The following is an 11,629-nucleotide window of genomic DNA, read 5'->3' as shown; positions in this document are numbered from 1 at the left end:
TGGTTAGGTTGGCCAAAGGTTTATCTATTTTATTGACATTTTCAAAAAACCAACTTTTTGATTTATTGATCTGTTCTATAATCCTTTTGTTTTCAATTTTATTTAATTCTGCTTTAATTTTGGTTATTTCTTTTCTTCTACTGGGTTTGGGATTGGAATGTTCTTCCTTTTCCAGTTGCTTGAGATGTTCCATTAAGTTGTTAACTTACTCTCTTTCCATTCTCATGAGGAAGGCTGCAGTGCTATAAATTTCCCTCTCAGGACTGCCTTTGTGGTATCCCAGAGATTCTGATAATTTGTGTCTTCATTATCATTTTGTTCCAATAATTTGGTAATTTCCTTCTTAATCTCATCTATGACCCAGCTATCATTCAGCATAAGGTTATTTAGCTTCCATGTTTTTGTATGAGTATTCTGATGGGTTTTAAACAATTGTGATATTTCAGTATAAGTGGTTCATTCCCCGGGTTAAGATGGGAGCAACAGTCTGGGGATTTTTGGTATCCTGTAAGTGGGGCTCTGTTCTTTCTATTTTAAGTTACTTTCTTAGTACTTAAGTACTTTGTCTAGTACTTAGACACCTATCCAGTCGGGGTGGGAGAGATGTGAGTGATTCCAGCTCAAACTCCCTATTCCCTTCCTGTGTAGAAGGCTTTCTATTGGGCAAACTCATAATTTTTGGCTCCTTCTCTCATAGGAGTTGCCCCCATGAGGCTCTTCAGAACCTGTAAAGGGGTTTCTGCAGGGTTCACCCCTTCAGTGTCAGAGAGATGTGTACGTATCGCTGTTCAAGGCACAGCTGACCCCCCCCCCCCAGCTACCTGATGCATCTCGTTTTACACAAGTTTTCAGGTCAGTGACACCCAGGCCTTTAGAAGTGGGAGAGCCTCCGGGAGTGTGGGAGTAGGAAACACCCGCCCAATGAACATTTATTGGTGTCTACTTTGAGGCAGATTTTCTCACAGCTGACCTTGTGGTACCCCCTTGAGATCAATATTCTCATTGAGTACAAGGAAGCTGAGGCTCTGAGAGGAGATATAACCCGCCAAGGGTAAGTGGCAGAGCTGGGATTTAAACTTACTCCTGACTCACTTCAAAACCCAGGTTTAAAAAACATATTTTTGTTCCCAGCAAGAAGGCAGCCACAGCTGACGGTGGGAGCAGGTGGGCCACTGCTTTCCAGCCTGGCCTGGGCTGACCCTGAGGGTGTTGACCATGGGGCAGAACACTAGTGTAGCCTCTGGCTTCTGAGACTCCCAGTCAAACCATGCATTTGCTGGTAACCTTAACAGTTCCTTTAATTCTTTTCTGGTTATCAGTAGTTTTCTAAAAATCTGAGTTGCCCTGAATCCTTTGTGGGAAAGGATCTCCTATGGGAAATCGAGAGAAGCTCCTCCACAGGCCTCTCTCCTGATACCTGGACTCATAGCAGAAAGGGGGAGTGGAGAGCAGCCCCCACCGGCTCCCTAGCCCCTGCTCATCCCAAGCTGTATAAGCCTCCTTTCCATGCCAGAGGCCACCATGCACTCAGCCTCTTCTCCCTGCCACAGTGGCTCATGCAGGAAAAGCCAAAGTGTAATTAGTTAATAGCAGAGCTCCTCTGTTAATGGAAAGGGCATTTCAAACTTATGCAAACTGATACTGTGGGATTTGTCAGAAACCGTCAATAGGATGCAACAGGGAGGACTCACAGGTCACTTGTCAAGTGGGGACAAAGCTTGTCTCATTTAAGCTTTGAGACCCAGAGTAGCTCTCTGGATGACTGGCCAGCTGGGACACAGAGTAGAAGCTGGGGAGCCTCTGTGGAGTATCTCCCCTCTACTGATAGTTACATGTCAGGACTGCTGTGGACCCAGCAGCTGTTAGCTCAGATTTCCCTCACCACAACCCAATGAGGTAGACACTAGTATCGTCCCTATTTTCTAGTTGAGGTAACTGAGACTCACAGAGCTAAGTATCTTGACTGAGGTCAAATAGCTACTCAGTGGTGAGCCAGGCATGCGAGCTGGAGACTGGCTGATTTCTAGGTCGAGCTGGTTAAACCCCTTCCTGCTACCTTTCCACTCAGCACTTAGGATACTCTCAAACCTGAGTTGCTAATAGGAGGTGCCACTGGGTCCTCCAAAGGTTAGTTATCACCATACCTCTTTCCTTCTCTTCCTGGGCTCACAGCCACACTACATTTTCTTGACTCCTTTGTGGCTGCATGTACCCATGTGACTAAGTGCTGGCCAATGTCACATGAACAGAAGTGTCTCCCTGCCATTCCCTGACAAATGGCTCACTCCATGTCTGGAATGGAAATGATCCTAGGACAACCTTGAGAGCCATGTGTAACGATGGTTGACCCATAACTTAGAAGGAGCCTGGGTCCCTGATATTCCATTTGGAGGAGAATATTGTTACTAAGCTCACCTGTATCATACTTTATTATTGGGTTAACCCACTTAGACATGACCAGGAAGGGGTTAGAAGGGCACAGGAGACTGGGAGATGTGGGCCTTGCTACTCCTCCCAACCATCCTGCCCAGGGTGCTTCTACTGTCACACAGATTGGGATGTAGGCTTCACCTTGGAGTAGCTGGGAGACCTGGAACAATTTAATTTTTCTGAGAATCACTATTTTTCTGAAAATTACAATGATATTTACATCATTCTGTGTGATTTTAATTCACTTGATGGATTTTATTGAGTACTCACTTCATGCCCTGGATTGTTCTAGGTGCTGGGGAAAAGTGAGCCATGAGATCTCTGCATGTTTAGAACTCACTTTCTGGTAGCTGGGGAAGAGGGCTGGACAGTAATTAACAAATAAGCATCCTATGTGGTGATCAGGAACATAGGGAAGTAATAAAGCCAGCGAGGGGGAGTGGGAATACCAGGACATTTAAGCAAGTCCTAAGAGGGAGGGAGTGGACCCTGTAGATGTCTGGGGTGAGGGTGCCCAAGACAGAGGGAATGGGGAGGGCAAAGACCTGAGGCCAGAGAGCACAGGGCAAGTTGGAGGAGCAGTGAGGTGGCTGGCATGGCTGGAATGGTGAGGGTGGGGAGAGTTGAAGATGTTGGGAAAAGCATCCAGCACTCTACCTGCAGGAATAGAGAGGGGAAAACAAGTTCAAGGTAAAGGAAAAATGCCTTGACCACACTGTAGAATCAGTTTGAAGATGGAGCCACCACTGTAGTTCTGAAAGTGTTAGGGCCCCTCCTTCCTATGTGATGGTTTTGTAGTTGCTGGGGAAATCCTCATTGCCAAGAACTAATAAATAAATGAAAATTGAAGCAATCAAACACAAACTCTCTTTACTGATAGCCGCTGCCTGAAATTTCGTAAGAAGCATCATTCTTTTAGTCCATGGCTTTGATTTTGGTATGATACAAATACTTCTGGAAAAGGACAATATTCTAAGCCACTTTAGTCATTAAACCTTAAAAGGAATGATTGCAAATTTGACTGAGGTTAGTGGGGGAGAAGAGAGTCAGAGATCTGGGTACCTGGAGAGGGGTGAAGTAAAGGTTGAGTGATGCCCAGAGAAAGGAGGACAAAGGTGGGGGGCTGGAAGCTCCAGCCTGTCCAGAGGTCATGTTTTGAAGCTGTTATGTGTTGGAGCTTTAGGCAGGTGTCAAAGGAACTTACATGTGCAGACCTTACCGATTCTAAAAAGGGACTGCTTATCACTTACAAGTTTGCATGAAAGAGTCCTCTATAACCTCAGGAAGGGATGACCCTTGCCCTCCCACCTGGTTACTGAAGACCAGGACAAGAGAGAAGCCCCACAGAGCACAGACAAATGTCAAGGGTCTTGTCCTCTCAGTTCCCCAAAAGCCCATTTTTGGCCTTCTTAATTATGGACAACAGAAACAACTATTTCCAGATTAAAATGGATTTATTGAGTATTTAGGATCATCTGGAATTGGGGAGAGGGGGAAGCAAGTTTAAGGTAAAGGAAAAATGCCCTGACCACACTGTTGAATGGTTTGGAGATGAAGCCACCACTGCAGCTGCTGAGAACTTGAAAGTTCAGGACTGGAAACGTGTCTCTAGCCCAGCTGCTCCCGGGCCTTGGTGCTCCTGTGTCAGCAAGAGGGATTCCCTGGGCAGAGCCTCGTTCCTTACATTGTCATGTTCTCCTTTGTAAAACAAAATGTTATGTGGGTGTGAGAAAATACAGAGCTGGGTCATAGGCCTGCATTCTAACTGCAAGAGAGGCTGAGAGTTTGAGTTATACATGTAACTATATTATGGATTCTGGACAGATATTGTGGGAATTTTCCCCAATATAGAAAAGACTGGCGAAGATAGGGCCAGTTTTTCCTACAGGCTGTGTCTACAGAAGGCCTGATGAAGATCCAAAAGGCCTATTAGATGACCTTATCAGGATCCTGCAAAGATTAATGCCCACAGGGGTGGCTTCTGCCCTGAAGTGATCCCCAGCAGTGGCAGCATCAACTGGGGCTTGGAAGAGAGGTGGTGGGTGGGGCTCAGTTCCCAGGGAACTTGCCCAAGGCAAGCTATGTCTGCTGGGTCTTTTGGACAGTACCACACCCTGCAGAGAGAACAAGGCCTTCATGGGAAATGATGGAGAATGCAAACAAACAAACAAAAATCATCGGAGTCTGGTTTGTGTGGGGATTTAATTGCTGAGTTATCCTGATGCTTTCATATACTCACAGCTTAGAAAAGTGAAGAATTCTTTCTGAAAAATTTCTGGGAAACAGAAGCTCTTAAGTGCTGAGAGGAATCAGGGGATGTTTTCCATTTATCCTGAGCTGGACACCAAACAGTTGTCCCTCTTTCTCTGCTCACTTAGAAACCCTCTCCTGTACTGGGTGAATAAACTTCAGCTTTGAAGGAGACGATGTCCATTTTCATCTTCTGATCTGGCTCGATACCATACAGGAATTATGAGTAAATTTTAATACATGGAACCTTTATCTTTTTTTTTTTTTAAGACAGAGTCTCACTCTGTCATCCTGGGTAGAGTACCATGGCATCATAGCTCACAGCAACCTCAAACTCCTGGGCTCAAGAGCTCCTCTTGTCTCAGTCTTCCTAGTAGCTGGGACTATAGGAGCCTGCCAGAGCTCCTAGCTAGTTTTTCTATTTTTAATGGAGATGGAGTCTCACTTTCTTTCAGGCTGGTCTCAAATCCCTGAGCTCAAGCGATCCACCCTCCTTGCTACCCAGAGTGCTAGGATTATAGGTGTGAGCCACAGTGCCCCGTCTGGAACCCTTATCTTAAACCGCAGTGCACGAGTCAGAACTCCACTACGATGCCTCAGTAATGAACTCCCCAGGCGACTCAGACACAGATAGACTTTGATGTTCCTCAAATCACTTTCTCATGAAGAGCAAGGTTTTTTTTGGAGGGTGGGGCCTGGTCAAAAAGGAGAACTTCGTTTCCTGCTTCAAAACAAGCCTCCAGTCTCACTGGGGCTGTATCTCCAGGGTTCTTCACACCGCCGTGCCCTGCCCTCTCCCTGACGTGCCATCCTTCCTGGCAGGCCAGGGGCCTCCTTCTCCATGACGCTTTTTCTTCATGACATACACCTTGTTGGTAGCTCATGCCCTTTTTGTGAGGTGGGGTGCAGAACAGAGTGGCTTTGGAGGTCCTGAAGGGCATTTAGGGTCTGACTTTTGGGCTGCAGCACCCTTGAAAAGCCTAATTCCTTGAAGATACCACTCTGACTTACTTGGTCCCTATGCCTGTCTTGTTTTTAACTTCCTGGCTAAGTTTCAGCTCTCTATCGACATATAACCCCCTTTTTCTACTTCAGTAACCTCAGTGGTAGCTCTCACCATGTTAAACAACGGTCTGATTTGGCATGGAGAAAAGCAGTCAATTGTTTCCTTTAAATCGTAACGTTTTAGGCCCCGGGAACATTTGAAGTAACTATTTAATGAGAAGACTTCTGGTGAAGCATAGGTAAGATCTTAAAGGCTCTAATTGCTCCCCAGAGAAAGCTGTCAGGGTTAAGTAACCTCATTCAATTTGTGTACACAGAGCAGGAAGAGAAAAACAAGGCAGAAGTGAGGCGCAGAGGCCGTGGGGCAGATGTCACGGAGATTTCTCGGACCTGGAAATATTTCTGGAGTCTTGCGTTGTGCTGTCGCCAGTGGGTACCTGCTAGCTGACCACTCTGCCCCCAGATGATCAAACAAATGACTTACTTTTTCCTGGGGCTTGTTGCCTTCTAATTTGGAACCCAAATTATAGTTTTTTCTTCTCTTTCATTTAAATACAAAACAAAACAAAAGAAAACCCCAAACTCCATTTTCCCTTATAACTCCCACTTGAACTTTTGATTTGTGCATCATTCCTTGGCTTATTCACTGCACAAGTATTCACCAGCTGCCTCCCACGTTCCAGGCACTGTCCTAGGCATCTGAGATGTGCCCTGTAATTTATTCCTTGCTGGCTTAGTGGCAGTAAGATGAATTTGTGCACAAGGGTCAAGAGAACAGAGGCACACCAGGTCTCCTAAGCCAGTATCCCCGCCTTCAAGTTCCGTCTATGCATGGTAGAATGAGGGAGTTCTGCTATCTAATAATAGTGTTCACTGTGCACCCAAGTGACATGGAGGGCGAGGCACTTTCGAAACTGGGCTACAAATGACTTCTTATTTAATTGAAACAAAAAGTCCTTTGTGTGGGCTGTCCTCCCTCTAGCTCACCAAGACCCTGGACCCTCCTGAGGTGCCCCAGTTAAAAGGCTGCCTTGCTTTGAATGACCATGCTATCTGTGGCCATTACACAGGCCCAAGTGGGTTTGGGAGCTGTCCCCTTAGAATTAAGTAAGAAAAGTGGAGGTAAGAGCAGGGCACGCCATAGTCCAGGCAACTCAGCCTTCTATTGATGTGGCTGAGACCTAAATTGGGAAGTATTTGGCTGATGGTGAGGGCAGATAAACGTTAGGGATTTGATGTAATCCCAGACCTCAGACTTGAAACTAAGCTTGACCCTTCCCTTTGACCACTTTTGTGCAATACCGCTGGACATGTAGTAACAAGGAAGGAAACAGAGGAAGGCTATCGGTGCAGCCACATGTCACGTCTGGGAGAGAATGAGAGCAGGAGCAAGGCGGGAGGTATTCATTGAGTTGGGCATTAAAACAAGAAAATCCTACAAGTTAGAGCTAGCGAGGGGGCTGATATTCTATGGTAGGATCGGTGGAGCTGGTAATGTCATCTGTCTGTTTAGAAATCCTATATAACCATTTAGCCTGAAATTCAATTTATGATAATTGCAAATTACACTCACGTGTCCTCATAAGCCTAAGTGTTGGGGATGGCAGAGTAGTTACCACTATACTTTTATTTCACTTGGGAAACTGAGGGATGAGAAGTTTATTAGACTTGCTCAGGGTTGTACAACTCGAGGTCACATTTTGCACCGAGCATAGTGTTTGCACCCTGTCTTTTCACAGTGATGACACCTTGAATTTGCTGTACATTTGTATTTATTGTCTCCATGGAGCAGCCTGACCACCCTACAGGAAGCAGAATGGGTGAGAAAACTGAGAAAGACCGACAATGGACCTGAACTCGTGTTTCTTGAGCACTTGCCATGTGCTTTGTGATTTATGTGTCTCAGAAAATGTAGTCTTTTAAAGGTTGGTATCCTTTGCCCCTATTTTGGAGATGGAGAGGCTGAGTTGTGGGGAGGTAGGAAATATGCCAAGGCTATTTCTTTAGAAACAGCCCCAGGTGTATCACCCCAAAGCCCACAGTCTTGGAATAAGACTCAGGTGTAGCACCCCAAAGTGATACACACAGTGCTCCATGAAGTGGGTGAACCAGAGCCCTCCAGCCAGTGAGGGCAGAGTTAGCACGAGAACTCCATTTCTCCACTCTTAACGTTCCCACCAGACTAAGCTGCTTGCACAACAACAGCTTCAGAGTCAATAGCAGAAGTGTGGATGTGAGAGACCTGTGTTTGGATCCGGGCTCTTCCGTGCACCAGTAGATCTAGGGTAATTACTTTGTGTCACATGTGGTCCAGTTGCTAGGTCTGTAAAATGAGAATGAAAACTCCCTCTGGAAGGGGGAGCGAGAGCTGGTGTGAATCGTTTAACACAGCTTTCCATGTGTGGTGAGCGCTCAGTACTTGTGGCAACTGTCAGGCAGGGCAACGGGGTGCGTTATCTGACATGGTCTGTACATCATGTTCCTGTCCTGGTTCTTCTCTCTTCCACAGATAGGGGCAGCCTCCTTGCTGCCTTCCTCTATGTGAGCACCTCCCTGGTGCCTTCTTCTTCTAAGGACTGTAGTCAGACTGGATTAGAGCCCTACCCTAAAGGCACTATTTTAACTTACTTGCTTCTTTAAAGACCTTATCTTCCATGACAGTCATGAATACATTCCAAGGTACTGGGGATTGAGACTTCAACATACAGATTTTAGAGGGAATACAATTCAGTTCCTAAAACCTGGTTTCTACCTACTAGATGCAGGTAGCATTCTCTACTCCAAGTTGGGATGGCAACCAAACGTATCTACAGATATTGTCAAATGTCCTGTGGGGTAAAATGGACCAGACTGAGAACCACAGCTTTATATAGCAGAAATTTTTATGCTGACTACACATTAGAGTTAGAGAAATTAAAACAAAATCCAAATAATACCCATGGAGTTTCTGACTTAATTTATTTTGGGGTGGGGCCCAGGCAGGGATATTTTCCAAAAGCATTCCAGACTATTCTAACTTGTATCAGGGATGAGAACCCTCTTAGGAGTATTGAAAGGAACAACACAGACATTAAATAAAAAATTTCATGGATGGTGCCTGTGGCTCAAAGGAGTAGGATGCTGGTCCCATATGCTGGAGGTGGTGGATTCAAATCCAGCCCTGGTCAAAAACTGAAAAAAATTTTTTTTTAAACATAATTAAGATTATATTATGCATAATCTTTAACAATATATTTTGAACTTTTTCTTGTGCCATTAGATAATCTGTAATAGAAGTTTTCATGACTGTATAGTTGAATATGCCGTGAGTCATTTAATCAAGGCCTTATTACATATTTTAGAAAGTTTAGACTGTTCTTAGCTGAAGTAATACTGCAAAAAATATTCTTGTATGCTTATCTTATAAACAGCTTTGACGGGTAGAATTTGAGAGGGAGGAAAACCTGGGTCAGAGCTGTGAATATTTTGTGTAGTTTTTGATAGAACTACTGAATTACTCCTCAGAAGTTTTATATTAATTTAAAACTCTGTCAACAGAATATACAGTTGTTCCCAGAACAACATGGGGGTTAGGGACACTGACCCCCTCTATTTCAGTTGAAAATTCAAGTATAACTTTTGACTCCCTAAAAACTTAGCTACTAACAGCCTATTGTTGACTGGAAGCCAGTCAACAATGTAAGAGTGAATTAACACTTCCTTTGTATGCGATATGTATTATCTACTGTATTCTTACAATAAAGCAAGCTAAAGAAAATGTTACTTAGAAAATCATAAGGAAGAGCAAGTATGTTTCCAATACTGCATTGTATTCATTGATACTATAAGTTTATACCATCTGTTCACAAGATGAATCCTTTGTCTGAAATAGTTGGCAACCTCAGCTACAGACCTCCAACTATGGCACCTATCAAGCAATGCAACTTTTTCGTGTAATGTCATGACTTTTCTCTGCCTCTTGGGAGCATTTCCAGTATCCCTAGTGGTACTTCGTGTGGGTCCCACGATGTTATTCAAGGTTTACAACATTGCACTAAACACGAAAATCATACCAGAGCCGGGAGAGATCACTTTTTACCGCCATATGCAATTTACTGGAGAGATGAACTGCTCACTCGGAGATGATTGGCATCTCACATCTTAAAGCAAATCATGGCAATAGCAACAGGAGGTGGTTATGAAATTATTACAGTAGTGTGAACTACAGTTAATTTTATGTAGTTATGATTTAATACTGCATCCTTAGGTTTGTTTACATGTAAGTGTGTATGGAAGTTTTGATACACTTTAACTTTTTAGAAAAGATTTGTGTATATTTTATGGTAGTGAATGAGAAAGTAGACTAGCATCTACGGACATTTTATGTGCTCAAGACATACCTGACTTCTTAATTTTTTTAGTATTTCTGTGTTATACAAGTTTTCATCTGCAAGTTTTTTCAAATTATCACAAATCTCCAAACAATTTCCAATATATTTATTGAAAAAGAGCTACTAATAAGTGGACCCTTGCAATTCAAACCCATGTTGTTCAAAGATCAACTGTATATAAAAGCTATTACCCTATGTCTTCACCAGTCTTGGGTATTTCGATTTTTGAAATTAAAGAAAATGTGAATTTGTTCTAATGCGAATTTCTTTGGTTATTATTAAAGCTAGATGTTTTCATCAAATACTATGGATGTATTTTTTCTTTTTTAAATTGCCTTTTTTCATTTTTAACAATATTTTAATTTTTCTTATAGATTTTTAAGAGCTGGTTATGAGAATACTATTTGTTAAATCTTGCAATATTTTTAAATTGAGTTATTATTTGCCTTTGGTGCTTGTTCGTGTCATTTTTGTTTCTAGAAGTAACTTTGATGTAGTTAAGTCTATTAATATTTCCTCCCTCCTTCCCTTCCTTTTTCCTCATCATCTTTTCTTCCAAATTTTATTCATAGAAAATGTTCCCACACCCATGATCAGGAAAATGTTCATCTATGTTTTTGTTCTCTTATTATTTTTGGACATTTGATATTCTAAACCTATTTGAAAGGTTGGCCTGACTTGTGAAGCAAGGATTGACTTTATGTTTTATTCCAAGCACTTGCAAAGTTATTGTGGAGCCACTTCTTAACAATTTCATCTTTTCCTGTTGATTTGAAACGTTGCACTTTCCTAGACCCAATTCTTATCTGATTAGGCCTGTGTGGTGCTTTGTGATCTGTGCTGCATTATTTTATTCATTAGACTTATAATTTGTTTTGGCAGCCAGCGTTAAGTTCTTCTCATTCTAAATTTTTCAAAAAAATTCAGAACTATGTTTTTCAAATTTCAATAATTCCAATTGTGATTTTGAGTGAAAGTCCATGAACTTGGGAAACATTTACAGAGTTCCAATCTTAAATCTGGCCTTCTAGACTTACGAGATAGCACTTCTAGTCTCAAATATTCTGCGTGGACCTTTTTGACAAGCAAGTTGTTTTCTGTGTGAAGGTCCTGTTTGTGTCTTGTTAAGTTTATTCCAAGGACTTTGTATTTTTGTTGTTATTGGTAATAGAACCTTCTACCCCCTTCTATTTACTGAGTGGTTATTGTTGCTATTTAAGAAGCTATTGTTTTAGATGTATTTATTTTGCAATTGTCTAGTTTACTGAGTAATTAGTTTCAATGTTTTATTATTTTTAGTTTTTTGAAATGGTGACTAAAGGTTATGCAAATAATGTTAAATTGGTCTCATTTTCAGTATTTGCATTTCTTATTTCTTCTTGTCTTACTGCATTGGCTAGATGTCCAGAAAAAAGAAACTAGCTGTGCTGGGATTGAGGAGCATATGTAATCTGCCTTTGATGTGCTCTGGTCTTTTATCCTTACTCATACATGTTGGAGACTGGCTGAAGTTTTATACGACCACCGTGCTTTGTCAGACTTGCATATTAATTTTTTTTTTTTTTTTTTTTTTT

The sequence above is a fragment of the Otolemur garnettii genome, unplaced genomic scaffold, assembly GCF_000181295.1.
Source record: "Otolemur garnettii isolate 467f Iridium unplaced genomic scaffold, OtoGar3 scaffold00024, whole genome shotgun sequence".
In the NCBI taxonomy this organism is placed as follows: domain Eukaryota; kingdom Metazoa; phylum Chordata; class Mammalia; order Primates; family Galagidae; genus Otolemur; species Otolemur garnettii.
The sequence above is the reverse complement of the archived record's forward strand: the minus strand, read 5'-3'. Positions refer to the sequence as shown.